At 36.0% G+C, this 20,153-nt stretch overlaps 1 long non-coding RNA gene across 3 annotated transcripts in view; it reads right to left on the reverse strand.

Annotated features, from left to right (window-relative positions):
* LOC132667304 (uncharacterized) overlaps positions 1–20,153 on the reverse strand; it is a 171,112-nt gene that overhangs the window by 114,182 nt on the left and 36,777 nt on the right. For all 3 annotated transcript variants that reach the window (XR_014137704.1, XR_014137705.1, XR_014137706.1), the window contains exon 3: positions 14,895–14,997. This is a non-coding gene — a long non-coding RNA (uncharacterized LOC132667304). The remainder of the gene's footprint in view (positions 1–14,894; positions 14,998–20,153) is intronic.

Raw genomic sequence — 20,153 nt, forward strand, 5'->3', positions numbered from 1 at the left:
AATCAGTTATCAAAAATCTCCCAACAAATAAGAGTCCAGGACCAGATGGCTTCCCAGGGGAGTTCTACCAGACGTTTAAAGCAGAGATAATACCTATCCTTCTCAAGCTATTCCAAGAAATAGAAAGGAAGGAAAACTTCCAGACTCATTCTATGAAGCCAGTATTACTTTGATTCCTAAACCAGACAGAGACCCAGTAAAAAAAGAGAACTACAGGCCAATATCCCTGATGAATATGGATGCAAAAATTCTCAATAAGACACTAGCAAATCGAATTCAACAGCACAGAAAAAGAATTATTCACCATGATCAAGTGGGATTCATTCCTGGGATTCAGGGCTGGTTCAACATTTGCAAATCAATCAACGTGATACATCACATTAACAAAAAAAAAGAGAAGAACCATATGATCCTGTCAATCGATGCAGAAAAGGCCTTTGACAAAATCCAGCACCCTTTCTTAATAAAAACCCTTGAGAAAGTCGGGATAGAAGGAACATACTTAAAGATCATAAAGGCCATTTATGAAAAGCCCACAGCTAACATCATCCTCAACGGGGAAAAACTGAGAGCTTTTTCCCTGAGATCAGGAACACGACAGGGATGCCCACTGTCACCGCTGTTGTTTAACATAGTGCTGGAAGTTCTAGCATCAGCAATCAGACAACAAAAGGAAATCAAAGGCATCAAAATTGGCAAAGATGAAGTCAAGCTTTCGCTTTTTGCAGATGACATGATATTATACATGGAAAATCCGATAGACTCCACCAAAAGTCTGCTAGAACTGATACATGAATTCAGCAAAGTTGCAGGATACAAAATCAATGTACAGAAATCAGTTGCATTCTTATACACTAACAATGAAGCAACAGAAAGACAAATAAAGAAACTGATCCCATTCACAATTGCACCAAGAAGCATAAAATACCTAGGAATAAATCTAACCAAAGATGTAAAAGATCTGTATGCTGAAAACTATAGAAAGCTTATGAAGGTAATTGAAGAAGATTTAAAGAAATGGAAAGACATTCCCTGCTCATGGATTGGAAGAATAAATATTGTCAAAATGTCAATACTACCCAAAGCTATCTACACATTCAATGCAATCCCAATCAAAATTGCACCAGCATTCTTCTCGAAACTAGAACAAGCAATCCTAAAATTCATATGGAACCACAAAAGGCCCCGAATAGCCAAAGTAATTTTGAAGAAGAAGACCAAAGCAGGAGGCATCACAATCCCAGACTTTAGCCTCTACTACAAAGCTGTCATCATCAAGACAGCATGGTATTGGCATAAAAACAGGCACATAGACCAATGGAATAGAATAGAAACCCCAGAACTGGACGCACAAACGTATGGCCAACTCATCTTTGACAAAGCAGGAAAGAACATCCAATGGAAAAAAGACAGTCTCTTTAACAAATGGTGCTGGGAGAACTGGACAGCAACATGCAGAAGGTTGAAACTAGACCACTTTCTCACACCATTCACAAAAATAAACTCAAAATGGATAAAGGACCTGAATGTGAGACAGGAAACCATCAAAACCTTAGAGGAGAAAGCAGGAAAAGACCTCTCTGACCTCAGCCGTAGCAATCTCTTACTCGACACATCCCCAAAGGCAAGGGAATTAAAAGCAAAAGTGAATTACTGGGACCTTATGAAGATAAAAAGCTTCTGCACAGCAAAGGAAACAACCAACAAAACTAAAAGGCAATCAACGGAATGGGAAAAGATATTTGCAAATGACATATCGGACAAAGGGCTAGTATCCAAAATCTATAAAGAGCTCACCAAACTCCACACCCGAAAAACAAATAACCCAGTGAAGAAATGGGCAGAAAACATGAATAGACACTTCTCTAAAGAAGACATCCGGATGGCCAACAGGCACATGAAAAGATGTTCAACGTCGCTCCTTATCAGGGAAATACAAATCAAAACCACACTCAGATATCACCTCATGCCAGTCAGAGTGGCCAAAATGAACAAATCAGGAGACTATAGATGCTGGAGAGGATGTGGAGATTCGGGAACCCTCTTGCACTGTTGGTGGGAATGCAAATTGGTGCAGCCACTCTGGAAAGCAGTGTGGAGGTTCCTCAGAAAATTAAAAATAGACCTACCCTATGACCCAGCAATAGCACTGCTAGGAATTTATCCAAGGGATACAGGAGTACTGATGCATAGGGGCACTTGTACCCCAATGTTTATAGCAGCACTCTCAACAATAGCCAAATTATGGAAAGAGCCTAAGTGTCCATCAACTGATGAATGGATAAAGAAATTGTGGTTTATATACACAATGGCATACTACGTGGCAATGAGAAAAAATGAAATATGGCCTTTTGTAGCAACGTGGATGGAACTGGAGAGTGTGATGCTAAGTGAAATAAGCCATACAGAGAAAGACAGATACCATATGGTTTCACTCTTATGTGGATCCTGAGAAACGTAACAGAAACCCATGGGGGAGGGGAAGGGAAAAAAAAAAAAAAAAAAGAGGTTAGAGTGGGAGAGAGCCAAAGCATAAGAGACTGTTAAAAACTAAGAACTGAGGGTTGATGGGGGGGGGTGGGAGGGAGGGGAGGGTGGGTGATGGTTATTGAGGAGGGCACCTTTTGGGATGAGCACTGGGTGTTGTATGGAAACCAATTTGACAGTAAATTTCATATATTAAAAAAATAATAAATAAATAAATAAATAAATAAATAAATAAATAGATAAATAAAAATAAATAAATAAATAAATAAATAAATAATAGGTTGCACATTGGAAGCCCATAGGCACAACATCTTGACTTTGTGGCTTCCAAGACCTTGGGACTGACAGACCAAGAGCCACAAGTGCAGAGCATGCAGCTTTCCTCTTCCACCTCTGCCCTAGGGCCACCCCTACACTCATTATAATGCATTTGCCTTGTGGTTAAAACTCTCCCCCACTCCTTGCAGGGTCAAAAACTACCCCCACTCACCTGTGGGAGGAGTCCCCCAAATGATTGGAAACAGCCTCCATTAGAGACCACCCCACTATAAGTCACAGCTCCTCCCGGCCCAGAAAGATCCAATAATATCCAATCCCAAAACAACCTAGGGACCAGTTCCACCTGTGGAGCCTACCTGCTCTCCCACCTTGAGAGTGTACTTTTGTTTGTGCTTGCTACTTTACTTCTGGCTGTCTTTATTCTGAACATGGATTTTCAGTAAATCTTTTTGTGGGAAATCCAAGAACCAAGTCCTTCATTGACACAACACAGACTCTCCCACCGGTAACAGTTGTCCTATTTAATCTCAAAATCTAAAAAAATAAAGTTCCAGGCCACCTAGGTGGCTCAGTCAGTTGAGTGTCTAACTCTTGATTTCAGGTCAGGTCATCATCCCAAGGTTGTGGGATCAAGCCCCCTGTCAGGCTCCATGCTGAACATGGAGCCTCCTTGAGATTCTCTCTTTCTATCCCTCCTCTCCTCTCCCCAGCTCATGCACTCACTTTCTCTTAAAAGAAATAAAAAATAAGAAGAAATGAAAGAACAAAGTGTTCTGCTATTGACTAACTAAAAATTTGTGTTCCGCCAAAATTCATTCTTCGAAAAATAATCCCCAGTGTATAGTATTTGAAGGTGGCGCCTTTGGGACATAATTAGGTCATTGGGGCAGACCCCTCATCAAGGGTATTAGTGCTCTTAAAAGAATAAGCCAGAGAGTTGGCTTGTTCCTCTTTCCTCCACGTGAGGATACAGTAAGAAGTTGGCAAGCTGCAGTCTTGAAGAGAGTCCTCACCAAAAGCTGATTTGGGAGTTCAGATTTCTCAGAACTATGGGAAATAAAGTTCTGTTCTTTTTAGGCCACCTAGTCTATGGTACTTTGTTACAGCAGCCTGAATGGACTAAGACATGCCCTGTCAGCAGGTCACCAACCTTTAAAGATGTGCCTGGGGAATTCTAAGAGCCAAAGCCATTCAAGGTCCTTGATAATTCCATCATTCCATTTCCTGAGTTTTACCTTCTTTCCAAGCCCATCTCTAACCAGTCTGAGCTTCTCAATACTTCTAAGCATGCCTCAACTTTTCCCATAGTTGTGTCTTTACTCCACATAAATATTCACTGCCCTTAGCTGTGTATGTCCAAATTGTACCATATCTTCAGAGTCCCTATGAAATGATACCTTTTATAAAAAGCTTTTACTGATTACCACAGCTAGAAGTGTTCTCTCCATCCTCTGAACTGTAGTACTGCTTCTGTACCTTTCCTATGGTGTATAAGACTATATTCTGCCCACATGTCTTATTTCTTCTGCTAAACTATAAGCAATTTCAGGGCACGGTTCATGGCTTACAAATTTTTCTTCGCCTCTTATATAACACGGCATCATGATTTGCACATATGAGATGCTCAGCTAGTATTTTTGAATAAGAAATTAATTATCCAAAAGTGATCTCTAGGACACTATTTCTTGCCTCCAGTCAGTCAGAGATCAGTCTTGCAGATTAAACCTCACAGGAAGGGAAATCTAGACATGACTGAATCAGTGCCCAGGGAAGCTCTATTGGATCCTAAGGCAAATGATAAAAATCAGTTATACCAATTTTGTCTTTAAAATGTTGATATTTTGTTCATTATGAATGCTTACAAATTTAACTTTGACTATTCAAAATTTGGGTTATTCAAATATTGCATTAAAATAATATTCCTCTTGATACCTGCGTTTTTGACATCTCCTTAAATTTTGCATCTCACTCACTTCAGTGTTCACGCACTCCTATTCCCAGCTCTCCAAAATAGTATTAATCAGGTTTAATCAGGTGGATCATAGTGTCAGGGATCCAGGCAATTTGCCCATTATCAGTATGATGCTAGCCATCGCATGGGTTAGGAAAAAGTAAGACAGACTACCAAATTCTAAGGCAAAGTTTATACTATAATGCTGAACTAGAGTCCTACAAACACTATTCCAAGAGGGAAGTAAGATACAGATAGTCAGGAATATTGGACGCAAAATCTATAGAGGCAACCAGAATCATCCCTGGAGTAGTGAAAACATTTTCATTGGGCCATAAGACTTTCCTTTCAGGCCAAACCAGATGGTAAACTGGAACTATGGCTGTACTTCTTTCTCTAGAAAGGAATGGTTTAAGAACTCAGGCAGACATGGATCTATACATGGAATCTGTCAGTAAATATAGTAATGAGTACCTGTAGAAGACATGATTGATAAAGGTAGGAATATTTGGGTTTGGGTTGTGTGTGTATGTTTATTTTTTTAAAAAAGATAGCTTTAACCTTTTACATCTTTACACATAGAAAAAAGATTCATGTCTTTTGCAACTTCTTAATCCATAATTACCATTATAGTTTATAATATGCCCCACAAAATGCAGTGTACTAAAACTGAAGCACTTAAGTGATCCCTCTAGGCCTTTAATGATTTTATAGCCACAATAGTAAAAGATATCCAAAGTTATTTTAATCCCAAACCGTCATTGTCTTAGGTCTCCTGACCTCTATCACCAGACTTAGCAGATGGCTTTTTTAAAATAATTTTTCAAAATGAATTCATTTATATCGTCATGAGAAATATTGAGTCCCAAATGCCGAGAGAACAAAAAAGCCTCTTCACATGTTCTTATTTGTTTATTTACTCTTTAGAGACAGAGAAGATCTACTGGCAGATTTTTCTTAGGTCACCCCTTGGTATTGATTTCAGAAATGTAAACTACTGTAACCAGTGTTCCCCAGTTTCAAATCCTTCTTGGTAAGTTTTTCTTTAATGTCCTGGTTGAGCTATCATGCTATTTGCTTACAGAAGTCCAATCTCCTGCACTAGTGTTTCTGAAGATACTCAGAGCCAATCATTTACCACCTTTCACTCAACAATTTTAGCTTCCACTTCGTCTACATCCCTAAACATAATGCTGCTTCACCCAAATGTCTGTCAGCTGTAAAATGGATAAATAAATTGGATATAGCTGCTACATGGAATATTATACAGCCATGGAAAAGAACAACTGCACACAGTAACATGAACGACTCTCAAAAACATCATGTTTGGCAAAAGAAGCCAGACATCAGAAGGCACACACTGTATGATTCTAGTTATTAAAAATTCAAAACAAACCAAACTAATCTTGCATGAAGGTTACTCTTGAGGGAGATGTTATATCTGGAAGGCGCTAGGTAGGATCTTCGGATTGAGGGGATGATAATGTTCTGTTGCTTGACCTGAGTGCAGGCTATATAGGTGTGCTACTTTGTGAAAATCCACTGAAAATTTCTGTGTATATGCTATATATAAAAAGTTTTGTGAAAATAATAATGTGTTTGCCATATGCCATTGCTTAAATCTATAACTAACCATTTTTTAAATGAAGGATGCTTAGGAAATAAGGTATTCCAAACATTTGAGGGAAAAAGAGAGATCTAAATTAAAAGCTATTCCTAGAAATAAAAATACACTGTATGCTAAATAATTGGAATTCAAATAAAAACTTTAAAAAAACTTTTTTAAAAAGAAATAAAAATACATATAACTGATTCTAATTCTACATTATTTCTGGTAGAAATTTTTTTCCTTAGCTATAAATACATATACATAACTACGTAGTTCTTGCACCTAGCTTCTCTTCAGGAACCTACAACTGAACATGTCCAAAACTAAGTTTGTTATCTCCTTCAAAACCTATACCCCCACCTCTGTATCTCAACAAATGGCACCACCATTCACTCCAAAAATATGGCATCTTCTTACTTTCTACATTTTCCTTACTGTTCAAACCAATAAACACTATTTTTTATCAATATGCCTCTTTAATACCATTGTTTTAGTTCCCTCTCAACTTCCCACTTACCTGCCTTATTTCAGTACATTATTTTTGTTATGAATAATTGCAATTACTGGCTCCCCTAACTCATCTCATTTTTCTACAATCTCTCTTGCTTACTGCCTTCGAGCCTTGTATAAGCCACACAAAGATAATCAGTTTCCTAGCTGTACAGCCATAATTAAATTTAACCAGAAGCTGTTTCACACAGACTGATCACCCATATTCTGAAAGAAATGACTTTAGTATGTTCTTCTCTCAACAAAAATCTTGTTTTTTTCCAAAAAGCAAAGACAAGTGTCCAGTTCTGGCATTATGAAAATTATGTGTGAATTTAGCCACAATTTCCCAAGGCTTCCATGGTGAAAATTTGTAGTAATAAAACGCCCTATGTGTCATAAAGCAAAAGATAATTGCTTTCATGCTTAAAGTGGCCATGTGTGAAGCATCTACCCAGTCTTTATGTCCTCCAGAAGAACCTCTCTTTTTCCCATGGAAAGGGGTAAACTGCCCAAGCCATGATCATATTATTGAGTTTGGGTTGATTACTTTCTCCAGAGAAATTACTGCCATTGTTTGAAAATTCATTTAAGGTAGGCCAATCAGTTTCTCTCCCAGGAGTCTGAATATGAGACTGAAATATTGTTTTCAGTCTCCATTGGGCACAAGTAAGGACTCTGAAAGTGAGAGAAGTTAGGGTAGACACACAAAAAGAGCGGAGGCAGCAGAATGTGGTCTGGATGAACCAAAGGCAATCTTATTATCCTCCTTTTCAGTTCCTGGATCTAGTCCATATAGTTTGGAAACACTTCCTGCATTTGGACTTAAGACATGGCCTGATTCCTTAAAATAACTTCTTTACCTGGGCTGAATTTCCAATACTAATAAAAGATTACAGAGTAAATCAATGCTAAATTCTTCTAGTTAACCATCCTCAAAAAATCCACTTAAAAATATTTTCCATGAATGCTGAGTATTTTCACATCTATTAATGCTTTAACCAAAGAATAAATCCCATATCCTTTAAAAATAGGTCAAAAAGTCTAAAATGTCAAATTCTAAAATGAACATATCAGCCATATTGCTTTACAGAAATGCTCCCAACTTCTTCCATCCTCACCTAGAAAATGAGACTGTTTGTATGGCATACTTAAATCAACAGAATGCATGAGGTCACAGACCCAGAACCAGCCTGGCTTCCTAAAGACTGAGAGGATCAATGTCTTATACACATATTCGTTTGTGGTATCCGAGTATACCCCAGTATACCAGTTAGGGATCTCTGAATAAACATATCCTGCATAATTGGAAACTGTATCCCTTTCTTGAAAGAACTTAAGATTGTACTGTATGTATAGTACCAAACACTGAAGGAATTTAAAAACAAGATAGAGAATCTTCTGGGTGAGACTGCTGAGTAAGAGCTTATAACCTAAAAATGGAACTAATTTTGGTTGTAATAAGTAATAATGAGGGGAGGAAAGTTCAGGCTTTTGAAAAGAATCAAAGTCTAATTAAACAGAATGACCACACAGTACTCTTTCCTGCCTTCTGAGATACCACCACCAAGAAAGCAAGGGAATAAAAAGGGCAAATACCACTACACGGACAAGAAGAACAGCAGGAGATTCAGCAGCAGATGAGAGATTTTAAGATATATATTGCAGATGGAAAGGACATGGGGAATGGTAATCGGCCTATCAGGGAAGGAGAAGCTTCAATCTAAAGTCTCTGCAGAGATGGCTATTGATGAAAGCTGAGTAAATTCATATATAGAACTTTTGAGTTGTTAAGGACTTGGAGATACTTCATACTTCAGATACCGATACTTCAGAAGTATCACAAGGTAGAAGTAATACATGGGCTAAATACTGATTGAGACTACATAATGGTCCCCTCCACTATCTTGCTTAATTAAGCAAACACCCCATTCCTACTACCACCACACCTCTAAACTAGGCAAGATAGCAAAAGTTAATTCTCTGGAAAATATGAACCAAAAAGGCTGTAGATTTGGGGGAAGTCAAATGCAAGAGAAGGCAGAAATGTGACTCCTCCTATCCCACTCCTCAGAGTCATCTTCCCCTATCCATCTTTCAGAAACTTACAGCCAGGTTAGTATTTCCCAAGCACCATATTGGAGGATCTTTCTCTGGAGAAGCCAATCAACCCTAAGAAAAGAACTACAAATACTGACTTTTAAGGATCTCTTCACAAAAAGCCTAAAGCACCACTCAATCACCCGCCCCACCTACTCACATACCATTTCTAATCAGTCCCTTACTCAAATATAAAAGGACAGCGAAAGATAACTAAACATTAGAGAAAAGCGTCCACACTGAGAGAAAGAGATCACAACACAGAAAGAAAGAAACCTGGAGAAATCAGACAGAAAATTTAAAGAGAAAAATGTATTATTAATATTATCAGAAAGATAAAAGAAATCATTGCATCCACAAAAACAAAAACCACTGTGAAAAGAAATGACCCAAAAATAAGAAAGAGCATTCAGAAATTAAAATATCAGAGTCGGAAAAAATCCAATTAAAAATCTAGAAGATATAGTAAATGAAATCTCTCAAAAAATAAAAATGATTAGAGAAAGGGCTGGGAAATATTTGAGAAAAGAGACTTAAAGGATTAACCTATCAGATCTAACTTCTGAATAATAGGAGGTACAGAAAGATGGAACAGAAACAACTGAAAGGGAAAAATTCATCAAAACACAATTGTATAAAGAATGTACAAGGACTCAAGGACTTGAATTTACAAAATAAGCAGTCCCAGTGAATACCCAATACAATGAAGGAGAAAAGACCTATTTATGGCACATCTTGATGATATATCAGAATACCAGAGGGAAAGAGAATCTAAAACGTTCCAGAGTTGGGATACCTGGGTAGCTCAGTCAGTCAAGCATCTGACTTGATCTTGGCTTCGCTCAGGCCATGATCTCACATTTAGTGAGACTGGGCCCTGCATTGGCCTCTGTGCTAGCTGCTTGGTATTCTCTCTCTCCCACTTTTCCTGTCCCCCACTCACATACGTGCTCTCCCTCTCTCCCTCTCTCTCAAAATAAATAAATAAACTTTAAAATCTTCCAGAGTAAAAGTCAGGTCACATACACAAGACCTATATTCAGAATGGCATGAAATTCAGTATTTTCAAAATATTAAGGAAAAAATATTTTAACTCTGGATACAATATGCAGCCAAAGTATCAATCAAGTGTGAGGGGAAAGTAAATGAAATTTGGATATGCAATAAATCTTAAAAGTTTGGAAGCGATGGGAGATGTGCCTCAGAAAAAGATGAAATACAAGTAAAAGAGATGAAGACATAGAATCTAGCAAACAGTAAAGCCAACACAGGATAGAGCCGACTAGGATGACAGGAATTCACCAGGCCAAAGGAACAACTGATCCAGATAGAAAAAGTAAAATGGAAAGATGTCAGAGAGAAGTCTCAAAATTCATGAAATTGATAGGCTATCTGAAATACGGAACCCTTGGAAATTAATATTTATGAGCATTAGATAGAGCCCTTAAAAACTGATAGCAGGTATGTTGAAAAGTAATGCAAGAGAAAAAATAGGAAATGATTATTTTCTATGAAGAAAAAACTTTCATGAGAAAGAAACGGTCATAGACTTGGCTTTGTAGTGAATAATATTTTCATAGTCATAATAAAGTAAAAACTGAATATTGACATGCCTCCCAAATTATTTTATTATTATATCAGAAGGATAGTTGGGCAGGAAAGTAAGTGAGGAAAGAATGTAAGATACCAATTCAGAGAGCCTTACCTTGGTAGGAAATCAATAGATAATATGGAGGAAAATACTAGAAGAAACACCTAAAAGAAATAAAAATGGTTGCCTCGAGGAAAGGGGACCAAGTATTTATTTGGAAGGGAGTCAGAGGACAGCAGTTTTTCATTATTATGCTATTTGGTTTTTCACAACCATGAATTATTTTGAAAAATAAGTGAGGATGAATGGAACAGTCTTAAATTCTATATGTTCAAAGAATATTTGTGCCATTTCCTCTTTGCCTAGAAATGAAAAATGTTAATTTAGTGAAAACAGAGGATGAATACAGTTTACAAAAACAGTATAATTTGTGAATTTAATTTATTCAATTATGCCACTCATTCAGCATTGATCAACATCTATTAAAAATATCTTTGCATTTATAGAGGATATTATAACCCTTCAGATTCTAGTTAGAGTTTTTCTTAAAATTATTATTGATCTACTTAAGTTTAAACAAACAAAAGAGATTTTTAACTTTCCCTGTGATTTTTTCATTGCTAATTTATCCAAACATACATGAAAATGTTTACATTTGGATAATGACAGGCTTATTAATTGCTCTAAGCTAAATTTCTTGAACTACAAAAGGTAAAATAAAATCTTAGGTCAGTGAAAAACATGAAACTGTTAAAGTAAGATTTCTTGGCTCAGATTGCTTAGAACAGAAAAACTGTAAAAACCATGATATTTACAGAGAATTCGCATCTTATTTTATAAAACATGATGTCCTCTTTAAGTAATAGTGACTAAACAATATAATAGTTATTTGAAAAAATTTTTTTAACTGTGCAGTAGTTTTTTTGTCACACAACTTTCTTGAATGTTGGGTTTATTTTTTTCCCAAAGAAAAATCTCATGTATTCCAGTGAGCTAATTTGTAAGCCAAGCATTCCATCCCTCTCTCAATTGTTCAAACAAATCCCCAATGGCCTCCCTGAGTTAAATTAGCAGAAGAATAATATTTCATGGCTCATTAATGCATAGAATCAAGTAACGGATCCCAGCTCAGCAGTGTAAAGAGAGAAGCAATGGGGTGTGTCCCGTTGTGTTAACTCCACAGTGTGCCTATAGGCCTCAACCAAAAGATATAAATTAAGGATTAAACATAACTGTAAAGCAATTGGCTGACAAAAAAAAATAATTAAAAAGATATATTTTAACAGAAAGAGCTAGTGCAACTTAAATTTTTCTCACTTTTTTAGTAGATTAAAAATACCTGTTTTTATTTGTAGGCCAAATTTCTGCTGCAATTCAACTGTACTTTATGTTTACAAGCCCTCCTTTGCCTCTCTGAGCAGTAATAGTATTCATATTTGTATTCTATTAATATTTGAATACTTATGTGCAAGAGACTTCATATTTTGAGCCCTTACACTCAAGTGACTTCTCCAGTTGCATACTGAAGGTGTGCATACCCCCAGGAGAAGCACAAGACAATCCTCTGGGGATATGTAAAGAAAAATATTAGGATTTCCATATCCATTTTTTTTTTTGAAAAATAAAAAATAAGGTGAGGGTCTATATTTAACATACAAATTATCACTGGCATCCTTGCTCAGTAACTATATAAGAGACCCCACATCTCATACAGTGAGAAAAACATCCTGAAGAAAAAGTAAATAACGCAGGCACAGAGGAATAAATGGCAGTGTCCTCATGCACTCATTCTCTTATTTCGGCAGGTTACACCTTACAGCATTTTACAAGAGAACCAATTAGGAGGATTTGCAGATTACATTGCCAAGTTTCATTTAAACTAACTTTCACAAGAACAAAAAATTAATTTAAAATATTCTAACAAAGGGGCGCCTGGGTGGCTCAGTTGGTTGAGCACCTGACTTCGGCTCAGGTCATGATCCCACAGTTCGTGAGTTTGAGGCCTGCGTCAGGCTCTGTGCTGACAGCTCAGAGCCTGGAGCCTGCTTCCAATTCTGTGCCTCGCTCTCTCTCTGCCCCTTCCCTGCTCATGTTCTGTCTCTCTCTGTCTCAAAAATAAATAAAACATTAAAAAATTTTTAAATCTTCTAATAAGGACATCACATATAGAAGATAATACCAATGATGCAAACATGTAAGTGCACAAGAAAATGGCAGCATGGAAAGTTCTACTCCTAGTACAAGTTCCTTATTGTCCATATTATGAAATAAAAACAAAGATGACCTAATTAGATCAAAGAGTTGGTCAAATTTCAAAATTATCAGAACTATTTAAATTATTCTTTTATATCCACATTCAATTATGAACATTCTCATGCATATATTTTTCATTGTGAATAACTAGTCATGATAACATGCAATCCTTACAATTAATTAACCTGACATTTTAAAACGTTGTCTCACTTTTGCCTTATTCTTTTTAACTTTTGTATGCTTTTTGTAATGTATGAAATATTTTACCATTATTTATTTCAGTTATGTTTTATTTATTAAAAAGGCAGGTTAGTGGATCAACAGCATGAACATAGAATCAGACTGCCAAATTCTGCTACTTACTACTGATATAGACAACTTATTTAATCTCTCTATACCTCGGTGTATGTGTTTTTGTTTTTGTTTTTGTTTTAAGTTTATTTATTTACTGTGAGAGAGACAGACGAGCATGAGCAGGTGTGGGGCAGAGAGAAGGTGTGGGGCAGAAGAGAACTCAAAGTAGTGACCCCACTGAGGCAGGTATAGCAAAATAACCAGAAACTAAATAGGAAACTGCCTTCTAAGGATCAATTTCCCCAGAAAGGGCTCCTGTGGTCCTATAATAAAGTGGTTCCCAAAGTTACTGCTAATTTGGGTCCCTCTCATAGGAAAACTAAAATTTCCTTAGTAGGAAATTAAGGAAGCAAATGTATCCCCAATTCCTCACAGTATCAAAAGCCTGAAGAATTTTCCACACATCAGGATCCATATGAAGGACTTGGCATTTAGCACCCACTTTGCCATTTCCCAAAACCACCAAATTATCATTGCCCTTTTCAGATAGGGCATCCTAATGTTACTTACTTCCCAGGCAAACTGTGGGAATGCTACATTCATCATTTCACATATTTTCAGAGTTGATTGCATTGGTTGAATCTGAGTTCAAACCTTGAAAAACTGATTTTTAGATTTTTCACAGTTGTAGGAGAAATTGTTTTTTTTTTTTTTTTTGAGAAATTGTTCTTTTTTAGGACTAGAAAGATGAAAGCATAATTACTTTGATGAAACAGTAGAATATCAGTGATTTACTCATACTGAGTTCAGCATTAAGATCATGCTGTTTCTTTAGCATTTTCTGACTGATAAGGCAGGAACCCCATGAGTCTAAAAATTCTGTATCAACAACTAATGGGAATGAAACTGGGCTCTGATGTTGAAGGGCTTAGAGCACCTATGAGATTAAAATGCCAACTGACCACGGGCCAATTTACTGTTTAATACTAACACAATGCCCAAGTCCACCACACAGCTCATTTGATTCTGTAGGACGTTGGTCTCTCACCGAAGTGGTGCCATTTTGCAACAGTACAATCTATTGTGGAGGGCGCCAAAGACCAAGTGCTTTCACATCACTCCAGCACTTATACTGACACATTTTAAACTGGATATTTCCATTCTTATTTTGGTACTCTTGTCATTACTTGAAGTTCAAGGTGTGCCCTAAAAGCTACTTTGTAAAAATGCACCTGTTGAATATCCCTCTACTTGTATTCTCTGAAACTAGGCCATTTTGGCTGTATCTTTGAATAATATAATAATCTGAGTTAATATTTACTTACTCAGTGGGGGGGGGGGGGGCACAACACTGAGTGCTTTTACTTAATTTAATTCATCCAATCCCCATGCTATTATTAGATCAGAGAACTGAAGGTTAGAGAAGTTAAATCATTGGCCCTAGGTCACAGAGCTGGTGAGTATCATAACCAGTTTGGTTTGAGAAGGGGGAGTTCTTTTAACTTGAGAGTGGAGAGAAGAGGCAGACGGAGAGAGAAAGAGAATCTCAAGCTCAGCATGGAACCCAACGCAGGGTTTGATCCCATGACCCCAGGATCATGACCTGAGTGAAAATCAAGATTTGGATGCTCAACCAACTGAGCCAGCCAGGCGCCTCAGCACCAATTTTTTAAGTAAAGAGAACTGGAGCTCACTCATACTATTTTTAATGTTGGGAAATTAATATTTTTATTTATAGTTGGAAAGCCCTATCATTAACTTTGAGCTTGAATGTCTTATCCTGACCCCACAAAAGGACTCCAGAATCACCCTAGAGCATATAATAGATTTAGATTACTCACTTTTTAAGGAGCATAGTTTTGAATTTATCCCAAGGATATTATATAGTCAGTCAGATGCCTAGAAAGATCACTTCTACTCATTTGGCCATATTATTCATTCATCCTTAGAAGAAAAAAACAAAAAAAGATGGAAGTATAACTTTCAACATGCACTGAAGATACTAAAAGTGTTAACGCACTTAGAACCTGATGTTTTCCCCAAACATTCTCTGAGCAAAATTTGATTCCTAGTGTATCAGGAAAGATTCAGATTTCAGCTCCTCCACTGGACCTTGTGTGTGTGTGTGAATTTGGACATGTTACTTACTTTCTGAATCTCAGTTTCCTCCTCTGTAAAATGGAAATACTCTACCTTGCAGGGTAGATTAGATGATTAGAATAATGAGAACTGAATTTCATATGTTCAAAAATTTTAGCCATCTATCATCATCATTATCATCATCCTCATCATCATCAGAACTTCTTCTAATGGTCAGAAAGCTTCTTAAGATCATCTTTCCCCATACATAACAGCAGGGATTACACCAAAGACAGCTCTGTAAGATCACAGACCTTCTTTAAATAATTGGATTCATATTATCTCTCTTTCTCTACATGATGACTTGTACAGTAAAACACAATCGTCTTCTTCCTCTTTTTTACCCTCTGAAACTAGAATTAGAAACTATTCCCACATGTTATCATAGATTCTTCTTTCAATAAGAGAAAACTTGGATCCCCACTGATGTATGGAGTTCTGTTCTTTAGTTTTGTGTTTTTTACACTTTCCATCAGGTCTCAGCTTTTGTATTTTTGTTCTAATTATTTTTGAGGGTCAACTTGATACAAACAAAAGGGTATCAGGGCTGAGATGAGGGGTTATTCACTTTCCCCGAGACTGTGCTTCATGATAATGATGTCTCTGCAGCCCAGGGAAGAAGGTATTCCAAAATAGGAGAGAAGGTTTTGGGCCTGTCTATGAGAATTCTCTCAGTTGAACAATTAGTAGATGGGACAACATTCTGGGAAGGCACACAAATAATCTCACTACACTGCCACCTCAGAATGACAGTTTATTACATAAACTGTGAACCTTGTTAAAAGATTGTTAGTCACTGGTCTGAGCTGAACAGGAACCCCAGCACTTGCGGGTTTAACTATCTTAACTAAAACACTGAGTCCTACAGATAGCTGTCTGTATGTCAGAGAATTACTTTAGAATTTGGGGAAACAGTTTAAGACCCTAAAGTAATGGGCAGCATATGACAGATTCCCCTACCATGAAAAGATGACCGATAAGAACTATAAATAATACTGAAGTATACTCATTTGTGGAAACTTGTTGAGGAACCATGTGTGTGGAACCATGTTGCTCATTGAGGCTGCATGGGTAAGGATTGGTATATGGTGGGTATGTTGAATATAAAAGACAGGGGTCTGATCATAAAACCTGTGGGGCTAGGACCAGAAGTAGAAATAATGCAGTTATTTTTTAAAAACTTTTATCCCAGAATATTTTATTGCTAACTCTTTTAGCAAAGTCTAGTAAAATGTTAACATAATAACATTAAGTTAAAAATAAATTTTTGTTGTAACTCTATGAAAGAAACATTAAATGATTAGGAAAATAAAAGATAAAAAAATGTTTATACACAAAGTAATAAACATGTAATAGATAAAGAGTAAAAGTAAACTCTGTATTATATTTTTAATTGGTTATGGAAAGGTTTAAATGATCAGAAAGCAATAAACATAAAATTTCATAATTCAAATTTAAAATAACAATAGTAATAACACCCTACAATTGCATCTTAAATTATGGCTTATAATACTGATTGACATGTTCTAAGATCTACTAATTTGCAAGTATGAAAGTTCAGTTTGACCACTACATACCCATTAGAACAGTAAAAAAAAAAAACAAAAAACAAAAAAACAAAAAAAACAACACAAAAACAGAACACTGCCAACACCAAATGCTTCAGAGAATGTTGAGTAACAGTGACTCTGCTTAGTCATTACTGGTGGGAGTACAAAATTGTATAGGCTCTTTGAAAGTTTGGGGATTTCTTACAAAACTAAACATACTCTTACTATATTATCCAGCAATCACACTCCTTGGTATCTACTAAAAAAAACTGAAAACTTATGTCCACATGAAAACCCGCACATGGATGTTTAAAGCAGCTTTATTTATAATCACCCAAACTTAGAAACGGGAACCCTCTTGCACTGTTGGTGGGAATGCAAACTGGTGCAGCCGCTCTGAAAAACTGTGGAGGTTCCTCAAGAAAGTAAAAATAGATCTACCCTATGACCCAGCAATAGCACTGCTAGGAATTTACCCAAGAGATACAGGAGTGCTGATGCATAGGGGCACATGTACCCCAATGTTTATAGCAGCACTCTCAACAATAACCCAATTATAGAAAGAGCCTAAATGTCCATCAACTGATGAATGGATAAAGAAGATGGGGTTTATATATACAATGGGATACTACTTGGCAATGAGAAAGAATGAAATCTGGCCTTTTGTAGCAACGTGGATGGAACTGGAGAGTGTTATGCTAAGTGAAATAAGTCAGGCAGAGAAAGGCAGATACCATATGTTTTCACTCTATGTGGATCCTGAGAAACTTCACCACTGTGGTACAGGATGTTGATGTGGGGAGGTTGTGTGTGTGAGGACAGGGAATAATAAAAACCCTGTACTTTCCGCTCAATTTTTCTGTGAAACTAAAACTACACCACTCTTCTTTAATAAAGTCTATTAAATTTTTTTCCAGTTTGTAATATGCCTATAAATTCATATATATTTAATTGCATGTTGAATCAACACATAATACTGGGTTTGAGATACATAAAGTCATAAAACAAAAGTTATGCCCCTTTATCCCAAGAAAATGAGTTTAAAAAAAAAAAAAACCAAATCCAAAATCTTTAGTGTCTATGTTTTCAGAATAAATGTCATGCCCCTTAGAATTCTAGAAAGTTACTATGTGAGAACTAAAATGCAGTTTCCTTAAACTAAAAAGTAATAATTAAACAAGATCACATTTGTCATCTATAAGTGTTTCTCCCATGGTAACTTATTCATTGGATTATGGATCTCAGTTCTTTGGGGATAACAACAAATCCATATAGAAATTCTACATAGATTCAATGTCTCCACTCCCAACTAATCTGACAGATGTGCATAATCGTCCATGTTCAAATGTCAGATGGTTCCCTGGTAATTATGTACTGATGCTAAAGAATAGACAAGTTACTTCAGAAAAGATAAGTATAAATTTAATATTAGAAATTTCCCTCCAATTTTTTTTCATTCTTTATCAATATACAATCATTATGGGTCATTTTCATGTGTAGGCTTCTCAAATACAGAAAGGCACAAAGCAATGTGCTCATCCCTTCTGGAAGCAACAAAGGACATAAAGCTTATTGTCAATATCTCATATCTGACTACATCCTGGGAAACCTACTTTGTCTCAGATAAATTTTCTAAGATTTAAAATAATGGTATACTCTAAAAATTAATCCAATCCAATAATCCTTGGGGAAAAAAACAATAAGGAAATGGTTCATTCTTAGAAATATGCCCTTTTAATGAAGATTATGGTGAGCAATTTATATTTTTAAGATGCTTAAATATTCTAAGAGATCTTGATTTACTCTTTTAATACATAGCTCCACAAAATTCAGCAAAATTTTATTTTTAAACAGGCCAAGAAAAGTAAACTGAAATGTAACATTGTGTGTGATTCCTTTAAAAATGTGTGTAAAATAAAATATGTATATAAATATACATATATGTGTGTGTGTGTGTGTGTGTGTGTGTGTGTGTGTGAAATCAAAATTAGAAGCTTTCTTCTTTCCATTAAAAAGGGGAACAGTCAAGGAAAATAATATGTGTGAGAAATCTAGCAATCCAAAATAGCTATTATATAATTGTGTTTATTATACTTGGCTGGCCAATTTGTTGAACGTTATCACTCTGAGAGGGAACATTTATAATCTCCTACTGCCATCTTATGTAATGTTTTGTCATTGCACAATACAAAAGGAGGAATATACATTAAGGAAAAGCAAGAATACTTTCTGGAAGTTGTATATCAACTCACATTTCTCACATAAAAATTAAATACCTATTGTCCTATCACCTACCTATTTACAATAGGATTTTTTTTAATTGGGTCATTGAGCAATTATTAATAATTCCTTTTCTATTAATTTCTTAAATTTCCTATTCTGATCATACTTATATATTTTATATACAGTTTATTGTAACATAAAATGCTACGTACATGCATTGGAAATACAAAAGCTAGAGACTAAAATGTATAACAATAAAACAGAAACAAGACACAGTTCTATTCACTTTGTAGTTGTTACTTTGCTTTATTTTTTGTTTGTTTGATTTTCATAGTTCTATTCTTTAAAGTAACAGAATTCAACAAACTTTCTTACGGAAGTTTATCCTAAAATCAGCCAAGTCACAGTTTTAAATAGCAGAATTTTAATTTAATGTGCCAGTTTTAAGTACATGCCAGCATTTAAATCTAAAACTCACAATGTAGGGGAGTTCTGGGTGGCTCAATCTTAGGCATCTGACTCTTGACTTCCATTCAGAGCATGATCTCCCAGTCATGAGATCAAGCTCTAGGATGAGTGTGAAGCCGCTTGGGATTCTCTCTCTCCCTCTCTCTCTGCCCCTCTCCTACTCATGCTCTCTCTCTCTTTCTCTCTCTCAAAATAAATTAAAAATGAACATTTTAAAATAAAAATAAAATCACAATGTAAGTTCACAAATTTGTATTGATTTTTCTATAAATTCTAGCACAACTCATTTTTAATTCATAGCACTAATCAATGACTATCCAAAAGACCATAATATACAATGCAGTGTGGAAAGCTGTCCATAGGAGAGTCTCCCCATTCCTATTTGACTATTTAACAACAACATCCCAACTACTAGAGAAATATACCAATTAGGAAAATTAGGAATGTACTCATTCACAAATAACTAAAACAACAACAACAAATGAACTAACCATGGCTTAAACAAATAAAAGTTCATCTCCACAAAGAGTATGTTGCCTTTGATTCTATTTCTTAACAATGTCATCAATTACTAAAGCTCTTTCCAGGCTTCCATTCCGCCATCCTTAGGATATTGACCTTTGCCCTCATGCTTGTCACTTCATGGTCACAAAATGGTCACCATCATTCCAGACAATAAATCAATGTCAAGACTAGAACAAAATGAAAAAATAGAAAGCA

This window comes from Panthera onca, chromosome B2 (assembly GCF_046562875.1).
Source record: "Panthera onca isolate mPanOnc1 chromosome B2, mPanOnc1 haplotype 2, whole genome shotgun sequence".
Classification (NCBI taxonomy): Eukaryota; Metazoa; Chordata; class Mammalia; order Carnivora; family Felidae; genus Panthera; species Panthera onca.